This window comes from Littorina saxatilis, linkage group LG8, assembly GCF_037325665.1.
Source record: "Littorina saxatilis isolate snail1 linkage group LG8, US_GU_Lsax_2.0, whole genome shotgun sequence".
NCBI lineage: Eukaryota > Metazoa > Mollusca > Gastropoda > Littorinimorpha > Littorinidae > Littorina > Littorina saxatilis.
The window spans coordinates 6,030,613-6,051,526 of NC_090252.1; the positions used below are offsets into that span (position 1 = coordinate 6,030,613).

Genomic DNA, 20,914 nt, shown 5'->3' on the forward strand with positions numbered 1-20,914 from the left:
TATGCGAGTGGAATCGATCAAAGGTTCAGACAAGGTTGGAGCAGATTTTCTCAGCCGAGTATGTGAGTGAAACTGTGTTCATTATTCAACAGACTAATGTACATACCTGGATTTCAATCTGTTATGTATACATAATATGTGTACAAGTAGCGTTTCAATGATTGAAAGAAATTAGGTAAATTTCTTCTGGTGTTGGGGGTAATGTTAGGAAACGCTACCGTTGCTGAGCTTTGGTTCAGTTTTGTGTGTTGCATGTAGTTGACTTATTTGTACTTTGTGGGAAAGTACCGATATTATATTTTGTAAACACAATATTTATGCTTGGACGAGAATGCAGGTGAACTTTCTAGTCCTGTCAAAACAAGTTGTTTACCATGCTGTTTTAGTCGTGAGTTCGTGGCGTTCGTTCGGATTAAGTGTGTCGGCTCTTTTGATGTACGTCAGAGAGAATGTCGCTAGTTTAGTCCATGCACGGCTCGTATAATGTAGTTGTATCGTGTTCGGTCTGGAATATTCTCGAGATTGAGTATTTACTATATATGCCAGCGCGATTTGAATGTTAAAAAAGCTTCTATTTGAGTTCTGCTACGATGTGCAGTTGTATGTATTGAATGCTGAATAAATCCTCGAACTCAATTTGACGAGTTGTTTTCTGTTGCTGCGAAGACGGGCGACGTAGAATAAAAGAACACAACTATACGACGTTTGAGAACTTGTGGCAATCTCAAGTGTCGTGTAACACAAAGCCAGGAACTTGTCATGCTATTGTAGGCCATGCATTACGTCAACTCCCGGCTGTGAGCAGGCTGAGCATGTCAGACCTTGGTTAAGCCATGTTTTCACCTTTGGCAAAGAGTCGTCATCTCACCGCAAACCACAAGCACCAGAACAAGCGCCAAACAAGCAAGCTCAAGCACCTGAACAAGCGCCAAGCAAGCAGGCTGAAGCACCAGAACAATCGCCAAGCAAGCAGGCTGAAGCATCAGAACAAGCGCCAAGCAAGCAGGCTGAAGCACCAGAACAAGCGCCAAGCAATGAGGCTGAAGCACCAGAACAAGCACCAAGCAATGAGGCTGAAGCACCAGAACAAGCGCCGAGCAATGAGGCTGAAGCACCAGAACAAGCGCCAAGCAATGAGGCTGAAGCACCAGAACAAGCGCCAAGCAACGAGGCTGAAGCACCAGAACAAGCGCCAAGCAATGAGGCTGAAGCACCAGAACAAGCGCCAAGCAATGAGGCTGAAGCACCAGAAGAAGCGCCAAGCAATGAGGCTGAAGCACCAGAACAAGCGCCAAGCAAGCAGGCTGAAGCACCAGAACAAGCGCCAAGCAAGCGAGCTGGAGAAGAAACAGCATTTCCATCAGTGTTCCCAGAACCCCAGAACCAAGAAGAGGTCGCATCAGCGTCCCACAACCCGCAGTATAAGCAAGAGCAAAGGGGAGCCTTCTTTGCCAACATGCAAAAAGAGATGTCTGCAGCGAGAACTTTCCATGAGATCTTGAAACTTGCTCAGCAGTTCAAAGCTCCAATGAAAATGTTCGACGTCAGCTGCATGAACCTGACAGCTTATGGTTACCGAACTGATGAAGTCTCTCTGAAGCTGTATCCAAGTGATGGACCTGCGCTTACCCCTGTTACCATCTATGGGGATGGAAACTGTCTTCCGCGTGCAGGTTCATTGTTTGCGTTTGGAACGGAAGACAAGCATGTTGAGATGAGGATCAGGCTGGCCTGTGAGCTCGCGCTCAATGCTGAGTTCTATCTCAGCGATGCATCATTGAGTGTGGGATTGCAGGCAGGAAAGCCTTACACAAAATTCTATGCTACATATACGCCACAGTATACCATGCAAGTCTTGACACCAGCAGTAATCCGCGAAATATATGAGGGAGAAGTTTTGCAATGGACGAAAAACGGAACATATGCTGGAATGTGGGAGCTGCATGCTCTCAGTAGCGTGCTTGGCACTACAATCCACTCCATCTACCCACAGTATGGAGGTTTCAATGTGAGACCTCATTTGCACAGGATTGTCCACCCACGAAGGCCAGCAGTACCTCCAAACTTTGTACCAGGAGTCATGTGGACATCAACACATGGAACTGCTGCAGCAGCAAACGTCTGGGCGCCAAACCACTTTGTTGCTTGCTTACCCAGAGCTGCAGACGGCCTAAACAGCACCTCCTCTTCTTTCATTCGTATCCTTTTGACTTATTATTAATATGACTACGTAATTTACTGGTATGCTTCAGTTACAACTTCCCCAACTATAAACAATACCCTTTTATCCAGTTACAAAATGTTACAGAGATTTTAGTTGGAAAGTAGAATGCAATACAAACCATTTGTTGTATGTATTTCATGAACCTATAGCTAGTGATCATTGTTCTGTGCATTTTTAATTTGTAACCAGTGAAGTTACTTGCCAAACAACCATAGGCACATGATTCAGTACTGAACTCAGTTTACCTTAACCAAGGACAAGCTCAACTCAAGCCAGGGGATTTCATTAAGGTGAAGGTGCCAAAGAAGAATGGATCAGCTGTCATTTACATGGCACAGGTGAGGATGAAGAAAAATATGTGTAAGACTCATTAACTTCGGCGACGGAATAAGTGAAGACCATTTATTACAAATGCAAATTTTAATTTCAAGTATTTCTGCTATGCCAGTTTTGCTTCTCCGCCTACAGAGTATTTGTGCATCCTATGTAGAGCCTCACCACTGTAGTAACACTTGGCTATTCTCACTTCTCATTTACACAGGTCACACAGAAAGAAGGAGGGGTCATTTCTGGACGCTATCTCAAACCATGGGGAGCAGCTTGGAAATTCAGTGATGCCCTCTCATTTGTCGAGGAGTATCAAATTCCTCTCCGGGACATAGCGGAGAAGATGGACAGTGCTGTTCTTCATGATGACGGACGAAACATCTACTATACCTTTTGAACAAGCCTGCAGAAACATGTCAACCATTTGCCAGAGCTTTTGTTGCTGAATAGCACAACTCTTGACACTGAAACTGATAGTTTATTTTGCAAATGAATGTGGTCTAGCTTGTTTTTTTTTTTCTTTCTTTTGATGCTGACCTTTTTTCCCTTTTACTCTGTAGATTGTGAAATAGCTTGGAAGATACTTGCTAATCTTGTAGTGTACATGTTTGACACGTTTTCTGTCTTATTTTCTACAAGACCAAAATGATTTTTTTTCTTCTGCAAGTTGTAAGATAACTGTGCCTTGCAAAATGCTTTGTTCTTAATCTGCTTAATACTTTCCTTACATAAAAGATGGAATGTTGCAAATGATGTTTTAAAACGCACATAACTTTTTCTCTGAATTACCCTTACACGTTGCATGTATAATATGCCTTAAAGACTAAAAATGCTGTTTTGATTACTATGAAGTTAACAGTTGGATTAATAATGGGGATATTTTCATGCCCTTATATTCATTCAACTTGTAACCTACAGATTAACACGGTACCCTGGTTCTGAGTCAGCCGTTTGTCTCAGCGAAATGACACGTTCTTCTCTTTATGAAGTATTATGTTCGCTATACCCTGTTATAATGAATAAACAAATATATATATCTATACATTGTATATATATAAGTGCACCAAGATTTGTGGCTACCATAAATTGCAATAACTCTAATCAGCTATTTAGACTAGATATGCACAAGTCATGTCGGTGCCACACAATGCTGACACACATGTTCCTGTGCATAGTTTATGGATAACGTGTAGTTGGGAAGTTAAGAGTAGAAATAATTAGTATTTAGTGTACGAGGAGGGTTGGGGGTGGGTAGGGAGGGGGTGGGTATGATTTACTTTGAGCAGGTCGGTTTCAGTTTTAATAAACAATTCTAGAGAATTGTGTATCTTATATTTGAGTCTTTCGTGTTTTAGACATTGATGCATTTAATAGTTTTAACGAGTTGCCTTTTGTTTTATCATTCTGGTGTTTATCTAGATGTGCTGTGTATCTTATAAGAAGTTCTTAAAAGTTCCAAGTTATTTTACCATATAGGTTTTTTATGGTCTTAACAGTTAAACATGTGTATTACGTTATCATTAAGATTCATGCTTTGTAGCACTAAGCAGTTGTTTTAATCAGTCTGGTTTTCTCTTGTTTTTATCTTATGAACATTCTAAATGTTAGACTAACTTATTGTCTTGTACAGAATAACAACTGTGTGAATGGTGCTATACTGAATGAAAGAGTGTGACATGAAGTTCTTGTACATCATTGTAAAGAGTGTGAATGACGTTTTAGTTTAGATGTCAAGCGCTTAGAGCAAGCCTTTTTAACGAAAGTTTTTGATTTAGCGCTATATAAATGTTCTTATTATTATTATTATTAGACTGATGGAAAGCTTTTTCTTGCTTAATCTTATGAAAATGGACAATTTTCGTGATATGTAACTTACTCCAGGGCATTCTGTAACACTTTACTTACTGTTTCTCTCACACAACTCACTGCAACCCTTCATGCGGCGGTGAACTATGCAAGAAACCTTGTTCCTAACATTTCAACATAAAATTAGGGTACTGGCAGTACATTTTCTGTCCTGAAAGCAGGGAGAAGTAGTGTTTTTGGTAACAGGTAACCAGCACCACAGTGGGGCTTGATACTCAGCGGCCTAAAAAAAGATATGTCTGTGTGCTGCAGGTAATATGTATGAAAAAATCATAATTTGATAGTTTATACTTCTTGAATCCTTGCACATTTATGCTTTCAAACTTTATAGTAAGTGCCAGGGAGTAAATTGCCGATAACAGGCAAAACCAGAACCAGGGTACTCAGAGATTTGAGAAAAAAATATTGCTTATGTACATAGTAAAGACATTATATTATCTTAAAAAACATTTCCAGACACCCAAGACACTTATAATGAAAAGCAAAAAGCAAATCTGTGTGAAATCAGTTAAAAAATGTCAAAAACTGTATCAGCAGCATCTTTGGTGAAACTGTAACCTACTCCAAGATTCGACTCATGAGACACTGATGAAACTTCATCAAATTGGACAAGATTTTGTGCGAAGATACTTGGCTGTGCATAGAATAATTGCATGGAATCCAAATTTGCAAAACCTTAAAGTGAAAACAACAGTATAGATATTGTGATGTGACACGGTGATGTGTAACCAGCTCTGTATTTTATTTTGACACTCTACCACTTCAGACTGTTTGCCGATATTCCTTTTTCATTTATGTGAACACATACTGCATGGATTAATAAACTTTATAGAGGAAATAAAAATTGTTTCTGCTCACTTGTAATTTTGCCCTTTGTGTCACAAGAATTCGACACCATTTCAAATTCTTCCCCATATATGTAGATAACAGCACCACAGGCTATATAGATAACAGCACCACAGGCTATATGTAGATAACAGCACCACAGGCTATATATATATAGATAACAGCACCACAGGCTATGTTGAGAACAGCACCACAGGCTATGTGGATAACCGCACCACAGGCTATGTTAATAAAGCACCGGAGGCTATGTTGATAACAGCACCACAGGCTGTATTGATAACAGCACCACAGGCTATGTTAACAACACAACTATAGCCTATGCTAATAACAGAAATACCTGTTAAGCTGTAATGACGCCAGACTGCGGGAAACGTGACCCTCAGAAAGCAGCAGGAATCAGAAATGCCCTTCTTCACTCTCTGTCATCTATGAATTTAAGAACACAAAACACCAGTCGAGAAAGCCAAGTTTCTACAAGAACTAGGACTTGTATTTTTGGCTCAGCAAGATGGAACATGTGCTGCTTTCTTTCTTTCTTAATTTGGTGTTTAACGTCTTTCTTTCTTTATTTGGTGTTTAACATCGTTTTCAACCATTCAAGGTTATATCGCGACGGAGAAAGGGGGGAGATGGGATAGAGCCACTTGTCAATTGTTTCTTGTTCACAAAAGCACTAATCAAAAATTTGCTCCAGGGGCTTGCAACGTAGTACAATATATGACCTTACTGGGAGAATGCAAGTTTCCAGTACAAAGGACTTAACATTTCTTACATACTTCTTGACTAAAATCTTCACAAACATTGACTATATTCTATACAAGAAACACTTAACAAGGGTAAAAAGAGAAACAGAAACCGTTAGTCGCCTCTTACGACATGCTGGGGAGCATCGGGTAAATTCTTCCCCCTAACCCGCGGGGGTTCTCCCTGACCTAGACCACCTTTCAGCAAAATGGCCACCACCAACTTTAACATGGAGATTGCGGAAACCCAATTCAACTTCTCTCTGGAAGAAGAAGAGGAGTCAACCATCAAAGCCAGCCAGTACCACGCCTCCAGGGAAATGGAACTAAACTCCCACGGCTTGAAAGAGCACGACAGCATCCTAGATATCAGCCTGCTACCTGTGGACGCAGACGCTCCCGCCAAAGCCATACCCATCTTGGACAAACTGCAGGAAACCTTCAATTGCAGAATGAGTCTTACCACTGCAAAGCATTCGCTTATTCTCGCAATCGAGAAGGACCGGTGTGTACCCTTCCTTAAAGGGACCACCGAGTTCAACCCAGCATTGCACGGCTCTACTGCCAGAATGCACGAGCTTAGAGAACAGTTTTGGGACACAATTTCCCTCCAACACCAGTTCGCCGAAATCATTGAGGCGGAAATTGAAAAGGAAACGGACACCATCAGATGTCTTCGCGACGAGGCCCTCGCCATCGCGAATCGCCACGCTGAGACTCAGCCTACAGAAATCTATCAAAGAGGAACAAACTGCAGTTTAACGCCACCGTACCTACAAGGACAGGGAAAGGCGCGAGCGCCGTAGCCAGCAGCGAAAACGGCCACACGACCACTCAGCGAAACGGATACAGAATCCCTAAGCTGCCTAAACGACAATAGTCAATCTGTTGTCTCGAACCTACAACCCGGTCGGCCCTCGGGCGGACCACCCTCATCTTCCAAAAAGGGATTTTGTTTGTTTGTTTAACGCCCAGCCGACCACGAAGGGCCATATCAGGGCGGTGCTGCTTTGACATATAACGTGCGCCACACACAAGACAGAAGTCGCAGCACAGGCTTCATGTCTCACCCAGTCACATTATTCTGACACCGGACCAACCAGTTCTAGCACTAACCCCATAATGCCATCGCCAGGCGGAGCAGCCACTAGATTGCCAATGTTAAAGTCTTAGGTATGACCCGACCGGGGTTCAAACCCACGACCTCCCGATCACGAGGCGGACGCCTTACCACTAGGCCAACCGTGCCGGTTTAGCTTCAGGTAATAGTTCATGGAGAGCCGAAGTCTGCGGATCAGGTGAAAAGTGAAACAGATGTTAGTGGCAGTGAACTGAAATCTACACCTTGTGTGTATGTCACCAACCTGGCGTCATTTGTCACCGATACGCTGGACAAGTTTGATTCTCAGAATCTGCCGACTTGGCATGTCAATGCAATTCCGATGACACAATCTGGGTGAAAGTTGGGGGTGATCATGGCGGTGGGAGTTTTAAGATGTGTCTTCAAATCGCAAATGTGCAGTCACCAAACTCGAAACACAACACCTTCATGATCTGCCTCGTGAATGCCAAGGACAGCAGGTACAATCTACGGGAAATTCTGTGCACCTACAGGAAACAAATTGATGCACTGCAGGGCACAACATGGAAAGACAAAAAGTTTGAAGTCCACATGTTTGGTGACTATGATGACTTTCTTTGCAACGTCTATGGCTTGTCCGGTGCAGCAGGTATATATACCCGTGCCTTTGGTGTTACACCACAAAGACAAAACTGCAGAAGTCCCACAAAGCTCAGCCACATGTGAATGCCAGACATCGAAGAGGTCTGAAGAGAAACTACTTTTAAGAGGGAAGGAAAGAACAGGAAGAAAGCTGCGAAGTACAACAATGTCGTGGAAAGTCCAATCTTTCACATCGAGCTTGACCACGTATGTCCTACCTATCTGCACATTGTTCTAGGCATAGTGAAGAAGCACCATTCCCTTCTGGAAGAACAATGCCATCAGCTGGATCAAAAAATCGCAAAACACTTGGCACAAGGAAACGACCCTGAACCCGACAAAAAGACACATTTCAGCACGCATGTTTCGAGTCTCAGGAGAATGCAGACAAATCCATCAGACCAACAGCTTCAGTTTAGAACAGGACCGGTTGCTCAAGAGCTTGATACGGGTTTGAAAAAAACATAACATTGACGTCAAATCATTTCACGGACGCTCATTCAATGGAAACCACTGCAATAAATACCTGAAAGAAGCAGTGTACTCTACAGCTGCCCCTCTCCTGTTCGTGTAACAGAGAGTCTTGTAGACGACCCTGACCTTGTCGCAGAGGCTGTTTTACACCAACTTTTTGAGGGATTGAACAGAAGCTTCAGCAAGGTACACCAATACCTCTCCCATGATCTACCTGTTGCTGCAGCTTCTGTTCCAAGAATAACCTCCCCTTGTGGCCTATGCCAGACACAGGAACCTGAAAGAACTTCTTGTAAAAACCTCGTAACAAATCAAGCAACAAGCAACACCTGCCTTGCCTAAACCAGGTAATGAGAACAACACAAAGCCAGGAGCCCCACTGTTTATTCATAACACAACAACAAACACGAAAAATACGGAAAGAATAAATAAAGCCACGAAAAAACATAAAGGATACCAGCAGTGGCCGGGAAAAAGTAAAAATAACCCAATAACGCTACATTGACCAACAGTATCGGTAAAACGAAGGAATCGACACACAACACGGCCACACAGCCGCAACGCGGAGGAGGGGGAAGGGAGGGCAGAACCTCGCGCCCAAAAATCACCCCCACGGTAACCCCGCCCACCCAACCGAAAGGCCCCACTGCACGTATCAAAGAGGCACACCCAACCATTGGTGGAACGCTGATTGACACACACTGTCTTGCATCTACACGTACCACGGACGAAACTCGACCCCACCAATGAAACCACACCTCAACTCTGACGAAACTGCCTATTTAAACAGACAGAGCCAAATACTTAACCACATCACGAGTTTCTCCTGATTCAGACCTACCACACTTTCCAACTACGCTCCTCGACCTACACCACCCTCCATCACTATGGCCACCAACTTCAACAATGAGATCGCCGAGACCCAATTCGATTTCTCTTTGGAAAATGAAGAGGATTCCACCATCCACGCCAGCCAGTACCACACCTCCAGGGAGCTGGAATTGAACAGCATGAGAGAACATGACAGCATCCTCGAAATCAGTCTATTACCCGCGATCGCGGACGCTCCTAACCAAACCCTTCAACTGAACCAGAAACCAGCCAAAGAAAGAGTAAACCCCATTCTGGAAAGACTACAGGAGACGTTCAAATGCAGAACGAGCTTAACCACAGCGAAACAATCGATAACACTCGCAATCAAGAAGGACCGGTGTGTACCCTTTTTGAAAGGGGCCACCGACTTCAACCCAGGTTTGAACGGCTCAACTGCAGGAATGCAGGGGCTCAGAGAACAATTTCGGGACATCTTAAGGGAAAACAACAATTCCCTCCAACACCATTTTGCCGAATTCATCGAGGGAGAAATCGGAAACGAGACAGAAACCATCAAATGTCTCCGCGACGAAGCCCTCGCTATCACGGGTAAAGATGAAGAAGCCCTCAACATGCTGAAACTCAGCCTCCAAAAATTCATCAAGGATGAACAAACTTTGGAACAACGCCACCAAGGCTACGAGGAAGACGGGGAAAGACGCGAACACCGCAAAAAACAACGAAAACGGCCACAGGACCACTCAACAAGTAACTACAGAATCCCCAAGCTGCCAAAGCGACAATAGCCAAAACTTTTGTCTAAAACCTACACTCCGGTCTGCCCTCGGGCGGACCACCCTCATCTTCCAAAAAGGGATGAATCGTTTCGTTGCTAAACCACCTTATGAAACAACCAATACACTCCCGCCCCCTGTCAACCTGTACATATAGTACACAGACAAAATAATGAGAAGGGTTGAACAAACAACCACACCACTCCCCACACTTACGTGTACCATCAGTACACACAACAATCCGTTAAAGGCACAGTGTACTATTTTATCACCAAGCCCTACATAAGCCTCAATCACTGAGAGGACAGTAAATACACCCAAACAAGGGAGATGGAAAATAGTCATCTATAAATGATTATTCTCAATCGAGAAACAAAGTGATGAGGATATGGGTTTGAATAGTTGTCCCCTGACGAGGCTACCTTTCAGTTTCCCCAGAACACCTCCATAAAATCACGAAGAAGCTATCCTAACAATTTGAAACTGTAAATATTGCCGAAAAGTACAAAAATTGGGAGAGGTACTTAGGGATCTCTGGGCTGCCTACTGCATTTGCCGGGTTTGGCAGACCCTTGATTTTTTACCCCCTTTCCAAAAAGACAGCAGCACCATACGTCAGGACAAGTGCTACCACAAGCAACAACTTAAAGAGCAAATGAAAACACCAAAACTCGATGTGAAGACATGGTATTACTGTAAACTCAGCATGCACAGCTATGAAGGTTATTTTACTGTCTCTTGTTTTGCTTTTGTGTGTTTCTTTTTAATGCTCATTCTTTCTTTCTTTATTTGGTGTTTAACCGGGGTTCGAACCCACGACCTCACGCTCACTGGGCGGACGCCTTACCACTAGGCCACCGTGTTGCGGTATCATTCCAAGTACATATTCTAAAAATATTGCAATGACACTTTTCTGGAGGCCCTGCTTTATCTGAAGGGAACACTTTGCATGCAGAAGGGCAAAAATGTACTTCGTGTTTATAATGTACCTGTGCTGATCACATGGGTGGGGCTGTCAGAAAAACCGGAGAAGGGAAAGCCGGGACAGCGAGGGGAGCCTAAGGAAGACAAAACTTGGAAGGGGGCTGGAGTCGAACATTATAATTATAATCGACTGAGGAGCTGCTAGGTGTGCTGAGGGATAACAGTACGGAGCCCAGTCCTGGAGACGACACGTCGGAACCTGATTCTGCCCTATGTTGGAGAAAGAAAACAGCCACGCACAACAGCGGAGAAAGAAGAATTACGTCATCACACCTCAAACGAGGGAGAAAGCGCGAACATACGTCATCACGAAACCGATACCAACAACAAACACTCTCGCTGACCTAACAGTGCAACCGACTCCCACGCTACGGGAGACCCAGACGGCGGGCCGGGCACCGATTCCGTAACCACGGTATCAAATTACTGGACAGGGAGTGGCGCTGACTCGTACCTTATCGCACGCCGTTACCCCCCCCCCCACAACGGGCTACTTTGGTCAGGGCCAATGAGCGACGCCTATGGGAGCAACAGGGGATTGCTCGCTGGCTGGCAGGAGGGAGAGACTTACTGCGGTTTATGCGACGACCGCTGACTGCTTTCACACGTAAGAAGACGGGAGGTAAAATGGTGTTCTGCAAGTGTAAGACATGCGACAGGGCTTTCATGACGAGGGCAAAGCGTCAACTCCACAAGGAAGAGGTGCACGGCGTTGACAAGTCGAAAAAGAGAAAGTTGGAAACGCCGGATGGCTTTGATATCGACGCCGAACTATTGAAGGCAGACGAGGTCGCAAACAAGGCGCTGGGGTTCAGCAGTGATAGCGACGAGATGGAGATACCAAGAACTCCGGGTTGGAGCTTCATTGCCGACCCGGTGTATAACACGCTGAGGGATTCCGCTGACACCGCGGCTGAAACGGAAGGAACTCGCCCTACCTCCCAGCCGGAAGGAATAGCGTCGCCGTCTCAGCAAGAGTACGACCCTCCTGAGGAAATAACATCACCGTCGCCGCAGGAAAGTCCCCAGCCTGAAGAGGCAGCGTCCCTAACAGCAGCGACGACACCTGCTACCCCGGGTGACGACGGGCCGGTGATGCGACGGCCGTACCCACTGGCGGAGCGCAAGTGGGAAATCCAACAGGACCCACGTCTCGCTTTCGTCGGGGCTCCTTCCCTCTACAGCGTAGAACACCCGGCGTATATCCTGCGCCGGGTACGGGAAGGGGCCCGGATCAGCGCTCCCCGGGTGCGGTACACCACCCGTAGCGCCAGCGTCGTCACCAAGGAGGAGAAAGCCGTGATGCCAGACGGGGTGGCGTACTTCCTAAAGTCCACCTGGGCACCGGAGCCGGGGACAGCGACCACGACGAACGCCGTCACCCAGACAGAGGGGAGCTGCCCGTGTTGCAACCACAACCAGTAAACCCCGTCAACGCCACGAAAGTCGCCACGGATGTCACCCGTTCCTGCGTTCCTGTCCGGCGCCGCGAGGACGCGCCGGGTGTCATCTGGTCCTGTGTTGCTGTCCGGCGCCGCGAGGACGCGCCTGATGTCGTCGAGGTACCACTCTCCCGGAATCCACCGAGAGGGACGACGTCGACGGAGAAGGCGACAACTCAAGCGTCGGACGTAAGCATCAAGGAAATAGGCACCAGTGACTTCGCGATCGATAAGGGTAGGGAGCTAGATAGATGTGGTTTTTTTTTAAAACCATAGATTAGCATAGCCAGTGAGCAGGAAGACAGTATTGAATTAGATGCATTTAAATTTTTGTTTTGTTTCCGGTGACAATGTTGTCTCGGAGTGATGGCGTGCGCAAGACATTAAGAACCATAACGATGAAAATGTGACTTTGGTTTGAAAGAGAACCGAGGCTCTTGTAGATATTCTGTTTTTGTATTGTAACCTGCACATGGTCATTCAGTGCTTGAACCCATGGTATTTTGTGGTTTTTCTCAAGAAAAACTGTCAGGGTTGAAGATTTGTTCAGGAAAGCTTCTAATAGTTTTATGATGGCTGTCACGCTCATTGGGCGTTGTTTAACGCATGAGATGGTTGTAAAATGTTGAGTGTCATACCAATGTACATTTGAGAAAGTTTTTGAAGAGTGTAACCAATATAGGCCAGTCGTCGTTTTCTCCGTTGTACTTTTGTTGAAGAATAATCGAGTTAGGAAGTCCATCCTAAGATATTCCTTTTCATTTTTCGAGTTCGTCACGTGCTGCTCGGCTTTACATTTGGTGTCAGGAGAATTTTTGTATCAGCCTTTGTGTTTTGTGAAACTGAGATAAGATCGGTGACACTTTTCTCCTTCTTATATTTTTTTGTCGTTGCCAAGTTTGGGGACAAACTTATTTTTTTAGAAGGGGGCATTGTGGAGAAAAGTGCAGTGCACCTATGTTTCTTTTTTTTTGTATTTCTTATTTCCCCAAGGAAAGTCCTGTAATAGTACAAAAGGTGACCCAGTACAAATCGCCAGTGCGTAAATAGGTCACTTTAAGCCGACAACTTGTGTGCACCAGAATTGGGTTTTTCCTCTTTCTCTTAGCAAGACTTTGGTGCCAAGCGGTTAATCGCTTGCACCTGTGGCACTGGCCCCGGCCTGACCGGACCTGAACAGGGCAAGCTGACCACGAGAGGCAGTTGCTCTGGGCCCCAAACCCACCTCCCCCCCCCCCCCTTTTTTTTTATTCTTAGACTCTCTGTCGGTGCACATGCGGTGCTAAGGTCAGCTAGGCCACCCAGGCAGCGTGGTCTTTGTTCTAGTACTCCAACCCCCCCCCCCCCCTTTTTCCGCCCCTCCCCAAGATAAGGGACCGAAATGGCTGAACTTGCAACTCTCCTAGTTGTACAGTACAGAGTGACGAACGTTTGAGTTCTGGAATATTCCTACCCTTTCTAATGACGTTTTAATCATCTCGCTTTCAGATGCAACGCATTCTTTCTCCCCTTCCTTTAGATTGCTAAGAATGGAGTTAATGTTTTCTGCCTCTACACACGTACGTACACATACACGTACGTCTCTCTTGCTCCTTTCTTTTATTCTGCGCCCTTTTCCTTGATATTCATATATTCGGTACATGTAGGATACATGTATTTTCACGTTAATCATATAATACTGATGATGTACAGAGAGAGTAAACCGAGTGTGTACAAGAGGGGATACAGTACGGATAGCCCGTGTCTTGAGCAGAGAAAGTAGGTCATTTTAAGCTGACCACTTTTATGCTGCCAGATCTGAGTTTTGCTCTATTCCTTAGCAAAACTCCGGTACGGAGCGATTTAATTGCTTTCACATGTGTTGGTAAGGCGAGCGGGGCTGGCCTTGGGAAACTGAGCTGTCGTTCCAGTCCTCCCCTCCCCCTCCCGCAACTGGACTTTACACCCCCCCCCCCCCCTTTCCCCGGTAGCTGTAGGAAATGGTTTGAGTTGAAGGTTTTAGAGTCTTCTTTGCCCCGCCTTTCTTGTAATGTTTTGATTACATCGTTTTTGAACATAACACATAAAGTCCCTTTTTGCCTTAGGACCATCTTTGTTAAGTTGATGATCAGTTTTTAGGAAGGTTTTTATGAAGAGAGGCATGTTCTTTTTACCCTCTCTTTCGTTTGTTGATTTTTTGCTTGACGTGTTCTGCTGTTACATTCCTAAACACGTACTCTCTCTCTCCCTATGTTATTTTGCCGTCTTTTTCTCGGCGTCCCTTTTTGTTCGTATATTCGATATATGTATTCAGTAGAATGTAGGCGTTATATTAATCATATATGTGGCGCATGCGAATGTATAAAGACAGATGAAACCGGGGTGTGCCGATGTTTTTGTTATGGCAGTGACCGTTGTTGCTTTGAGCACGCAGCATTTTTGTGGGGTTTTTATGGGCATGGATTTGCTGTTTGATATGGACGTCTAATGTACGTTTTGTATACTAAAGGAGAAGTATTTTTGTGTGTAACCTAATTGCTCAGTCTTTAAGTGTAACTGGAAGTTTTGCAGTTCGTCTGCGTTTTGGTCTACCTACAAGTGTTTGGTATCTACAGATGCGTTGTAAGCTTGGTCGTTTGATGACATATGTCTGTACATCGTTTTTCATGTGTGTTTTCTTAATAGAAGAACTTTGGTGTATGTTTGAGGGATTTAACTTCAGTTTGTAAGGAGGCTGGCCGCAGGCTCGGAGCCCTCCACCTCCCCTCCCTTTTGCTCCCGCGCTGCCAGAGCGGGATTCTCATTGGTCCTGCTAGGGTGACGTGGGAGGAAGCCCCGTTAGCTATAAAAGACCCCTGTCCTCGTGAGGTCAGGGGGGAAGTGCATCAAGCCAGGCGAAAAGCGAGGGAGTTTGCGCAAATGCTTGGTGTCTTTCCCCTGGAGAAGATACACTGAGCTGGGTTTAAAGTGGTTCGACCCTACGCCCTATGCTTAGTGCTTCTCCTCAGAGTTAGATCGCTAGGGTACCTACGGGTCATGCCCGATTTTCCAGCATTGTAAAGACTCAGATTTTATTTGTTAGTGTAGTGTTTAGACTGTATTAAAGCCAACCTAGACTCTTTTTAGATATATTTTCTATGGAAGAACCCACGTATGTTTTCTTTTGATGTTTTTGTTTGAATACAATTGGAAATCCTATTATACTCTTGTTGATTTTGCCTTTTGTTCGTCTGGTGCGTGTGGTTTGAATGCCATCCTGACAAATGTCCTTTAAAACCGCACGCACAGTAACACCTTAGACACAGACAGTTTCCGTGAAGCTACCACCGCTCGGCTTTACACATGTACACTTTTTATGTTTTGTGCAGAAATATTTTTTGATGTTCATAAACTAAAAAGTGATGCGTATTAAATTGTCACCTCAAATCGATATGTTATTAACATACATTTTGAAGTTTAAGATGGTGTGCTGAAAATGACTTACTTAAAATTGGCAAACATTTTTCAGTTTATGAAGTATCTTTATTCATTATGTTAGTATGTTACTTTACACCAAACAGCAAGTACTAAGTGCTGCATTTGCATATTGTGGGCTATGATCATCTCAGTAAGACGGAATTTCTGATGTATTACTGCTATGTTGTTGATGACTGAAATGATGGGAGTATTGGTCTTTTGCTGATATTCATAACCGAGGTTCCTTCAGGATGTCGAGATGTACCGTCCTGTTCTGTCATGTCAAGCTGTTGATAAAGCGATGTAGAGACAGCCAGGTTGGCTGAAACACAAAATGATTATATTTACACAAACCATATTTGTTAGTTAACTGTTGTTCTCTTTATCTTTTTTGTATTGTCTGTTTATATGCGTGTGTGTAAATGATATGGTTGAGATGGTTTCAATTGGACATTTGCTATTTTCGTTATCCTATGTGAACTGTTTTGACCTGTCTTATGTTGTCTTGTTTGGAAATAATATAACCCAGTGCCCTGGGGACAAAAAAAACAACAACAACAACAAAAAAATGTTGCTTAATGGGTTCAGCGGACCATTTAGGCCAAATCAGGACCCCACAAGTTTAACATTGCACAACTTTAAATTAAACCAGTTTTAAAAAACAAAGTCAAAAAATAAAGTCAGGACCGAAGGGAAGACAAAAGTTAAGTCGAAACCCTACGTGTCAATGAACTTTAAAATTCAAATCATAAACTCCCTTAAAAATCCAAAGAGCTGGTCTCCATAAAAATCTGTTTCAAAATAGAGGAGTCAAAATACTTCACTCGCAAATCATATAAATCATTGCATTCAGTTAGGAAATGTATCACAGACACAAACAATATGTGTAATATGTTTCCAAATGTGTCCAATGAAAGTATAAGTGATTATTTTTTTCACTTGGTCTTTCAAATTACCTGAACTTCCGCCTGAGGGCCATACAACAATTGAGTACAGATCATTTAAACGAGACGGGTTTTTTCCCAGACATTGCTTCTGTGCTTGTCCATCTTAAAGTAATCATATTTGTCCAAATAGTGCTTTTTCTGCTTTGTATGATGCTTTTTTAATTTTTATTATACCTAGTATTATTGAAAAACATGCACCGTTGCGCAAAAAGGGGATTAAACACCCCACACATCCCTCGTGGTGAAATGAAGACATTATAAACGCCATGGCTCTTTGCATTTTTTATGATAAAGAAAACAAATTAACAGATGATTACAAGAAACAAAGAAATGAAGTCTTAGACCTCATACGCAAGGCCAAAAGATAGTATTTCAATTAACTTGTTTCTGAGAGAAAAAAACCCAGCTTTGTTATGGAGAGCAATAAACAAAGTTACTGCTAAAACAAAAACCAGACAATCATCCACAGTTAGTATTACCCCAAGTGCTTTGAATGATTATTTTGTAGCTCTTCCTGGTAAACTCTATAGTGAAAATTACAAAAGCGAATACAAATGCCCACCAATTCTTATATTATTTTGCCTCACAAATTTAAAACAAATAAAACCTTTTGACATCCTGCACATTGCAGTCCACTAAGTCGGGCGGTTAATAAATGATTTGACAAATAAAAAGTCCATGGGACCCGATAACTTACCTGCTTTGTTCTTATTTAGCCGACAGAACAGAGTTTTGTCTCCCTGAATGGTAACCGTTCTGCAACAGGAAGGGTAAAGCACGGCGTCCCACATTATTGCTTCTTATATTGGATGTATGATCCAATTTGTGACCCAACATTATGAAAATTGGTTGATATTCAGAAAACAATTACCACCAACATAAAAAAATGCCCTCCCTTAATCTGAACCTTTGAAGTCACGGAATGAACTGTACAGATCTATGCATTGCGTTTACATGCATTTTAGAAGGATTAAAAGGCAACATTTGAAGGATATTACGAAGGAGGGGAGGCAACTCTCTCTGAATGTTGGTATTAGGTATGTAATTTCTTTTTTACATTTAGTCAAGTTTTGACTAAATGTTTTAACGTAGAGGGGGGGAATCGAGACGAGGGTCGTGGTGTATGTGCGTGCGTGTGTGTAGAGCGATTCAGACTAAACTACTGGACCGATCTTTATGAAATTTGACATGAGAGTTCCTGGGTATGTAATCCCCGAAAAAAAATTTCATTTTTTTGATAAATGTCTTTGATGACGTCATATCCGGCTTTTCGTGAAAGTTGAGGCGGCACTGTCACGCCCTCATTTTTCAACCAAATTGGTTGAAATTTTGGTCAAGTAATCTTCGACGAAGCCCGGACTTCGGTATTGCATTTCAGCTTGGTGGCTTAAAAATGAATTGATGACTTTGGTCATTAAAAATCTGAAAATTGTAAAAAAAAAATAAAAATTTATAAAACGATCCAAATTTACGTTCATCTTATTCTCCATCATTTTCTGATTCCAAAAACATATAAATATGTTATATTTGGATTAAAAACAAGCTCTGAAAATTAAATATATAAAAATTATTATCAAAATTAAATTGTCGAAATCAATTTAAAAACACTTTCATCTTATTCCTTGTCGGTTCCTGATTCCAAAAACATATAGATATGATATGTTTGGATTAAAAACACGCTCAGAAAGTTAAAACAAAGAGAGGTACAGAAAAGCGTGCTATCCTTTCGTAGCGCAACTACTACCCCGCTCTTCTTGTCAATTTCACTGCCTTTGCCATGAGCGGTGGACTGACGATGCTACTAGTATACGGTCTTGCTGAAAAATGGCATTGCGTTCAGTTTCATTCTGTGAGTTCCACAGCTTGACTAAATGTAGTAATTTCGCCTTACGCGACTTGTTATTTATTTATATTTATATGGGAGATTTATATAGCGCTTGACGTTTTCTAAGCGCTTTACATATTAATTTCTGCCGTGTGAGATGGAGATTTTTTACACAATATATCACGCATTCACATCGGCCAGTAAATCTCAAGCCATTACGGCGAATATTTACTTTTCACGGCCTATTATTCCAAGTCACACGGGTATTTGGTGGACATTTTTTATCTATGCCTATACAATTTTGCCAGGAAAGACCCTTTTGTCAATCATGGGATCTTTAACGTGCACACCCCAATGTAGTGTACACAAAGGGACCTCGGTTTTTCGTCTCATCCGAAAGACTAGCACTTGAACCCACCACCTGGGCTAGGAAAGGGGGAAGAAAATTGCTTACGCCCCGACCCAGGGCATTTTGGGTATATATATGCTCTGTTTCAGAAAACCGACCGGCGTTGCTTTGCGTCGCTTGCGACACTCTTATGCCGAGAGCACGTCACCTCATTTTGTTTTATCCAAAACAGACTTTAGATTTGAACTCGCGCGCTTGTGCTGTGTTTGATCCAGAACAGACTAGAGATTCAAAACTCGCGCGCGTGTGCTATGGTCTGATTCAGTATTGGGATGTGCTGCTGAGCATGCCGTTTTGATTAGAAGTTGTTTTGCGTACGCGTTACGCACAAGTGCCGGGAAAATGCGTGGGCGGATTTTAAAACGCGTCAAATACGCAAAAAACATGCGTTAACGCGATCCCTGCAGATTATACCTGCGCAGTCAGAGGCACAGACGACGCACTGCAGATTAGCTCAGCCCGCTACACGTTGTGTGAAAAGAAAACAGGCCAAGTACTCGTCATAATCCCTACCGGAGCGGTACTTCTTTTACCCGGAATCGACATACACTATTAATAAAATTGGTATAATCAAAGATATGATACATCTCTCTGGTATAATCTCTCCTCTCTCTCTCTCTCACACACAAATCTATTGCCTTGTCAGTACAGCCAAAATATTTAATAACAATGTCTTCCGACTTGCTGGTTTTTCTTTGAGGTCGGACATAAGCTGAGCTATAATTTTCAGTGTACAACCTACTTGTTCCTGAACAAAGGACAGGTTCGAGTCTCTTTTCTTTGCGAACTTGTCTAACAGTTTGCCATCTAATTCACGATTGAGAGTCGGCGTTCGAAGCGACGTGACATTTTTGGGCCGCGGATAGTTCTGAAGAGTGTCTTCGCACACGTGCCCGATCTGATGGAAGAAGAAGTCCTTCCTCAAAACGATCTGCCAGAGATGGATGAATCCCCTCACCAACTGTATCCACTACTATGCCTGCGTCAAAATCATTGTCCGAAGCAACATCCGTGTCTTCAGCCGAATCAAATTCATTTTCGAACTGCTCACGAGCAAATCTAACCGAAGCACCGTCTTCTCCATCCGCTTGCGACTCTTGCGCCGAACTGCTTTCGGTTCCATGCGACTCGGTTCCACGCGATGTTGAAGCAACAGGCGCCGCATTAAGCTTACCAACTTTCTCCAAATCAGATAATCTGCCAGACAAGGCAGTCATTGTCTCCAAAATTTTGTCCATTTTCAGAGTAACTTCACAATCACGTGGGCCAGACGAGCTCTGCTCTATTGAAAGAGACTTAACTTATCAACTCCCGTCTTTTCTGACGATATCACTTCAGAAGGTTGTGCTTTCGCCGGTTTCTTGCCGGTTTTCTTCCCGCCAGCAGCACATTCAACAACTGTGTGAATGGTGCTATATTGAATGAAAGAGTGTGACATGAAGTTCTTGTACATCATTGTAAAGAGTGTGAATGACGTTTTAGTTTAGATGTCAAGCGCTTAGAGCAAGCCTTTTTAACGAAAGTTTTTGATTTAGCGCTATATAAATGTTCTTATTATTATAAAAACCACACGAAAAAGTTATATTGATTCCTGCGGACGAGCAAGCGCACCCGTTACAGTATGAAAACAATTTAAAATCCACTGCAAAGATTTTCAAATCTTCAATGGACTAGTGCTCAGCCTTAGCACAGCGGACCTTCTGTGGCCCATAGTTCGCCTCAGGCGATAGTAATTGCTGTAATCGAGACAGCTGCTGAAAAAACAAAGAGGCTGCTTCAGCAAATCGTGACTGACTATGTCAGCAAATCGTGACTGACTGTGTCAGCAAACGTGTACTTCATTTCCGTAGCCAAAATAATATGTCATCCTACCAAAACAAGTCACAATTCCGACTGACCTTAGGTCACACGTGCAAAAACAAGTAATGATCCCAACTGACCCAAATATAGTAGGTCACACCTGCAAAAACAATGAACGCGCCGACTGACACCTAACATTTCCATGTGTAATTAGCTTCGACGAATAAAATTCATACGCGAAACAAGTTCCCGGTTCAAAAAA

The 20,914-nt window shown here is 43.4% G+C and overlaps 1 long non-coding RNA gene across 1 annotated transcript; it reads left to right on the forward strand.

The window, feature by feature from the left end:
- Positions 1-2,063: 2,063 nt before the first annotated feature.
- LOC138972621 (uncharacterized) lies at positions 2,064-3,032 on the forward strand. Its single transcript, XR_011457682.1, has 3 exons — positions 2,064-2,198; positions 2,486-2,562; positions 2,766-3,032. It is a non-coding gene; the product is annotated as an uncharacterized lncRNA (long non-coding RNA).
- The last annotated feature ends 17,882 nt before the right edge of the window (positions 3,033-20,914 follow it).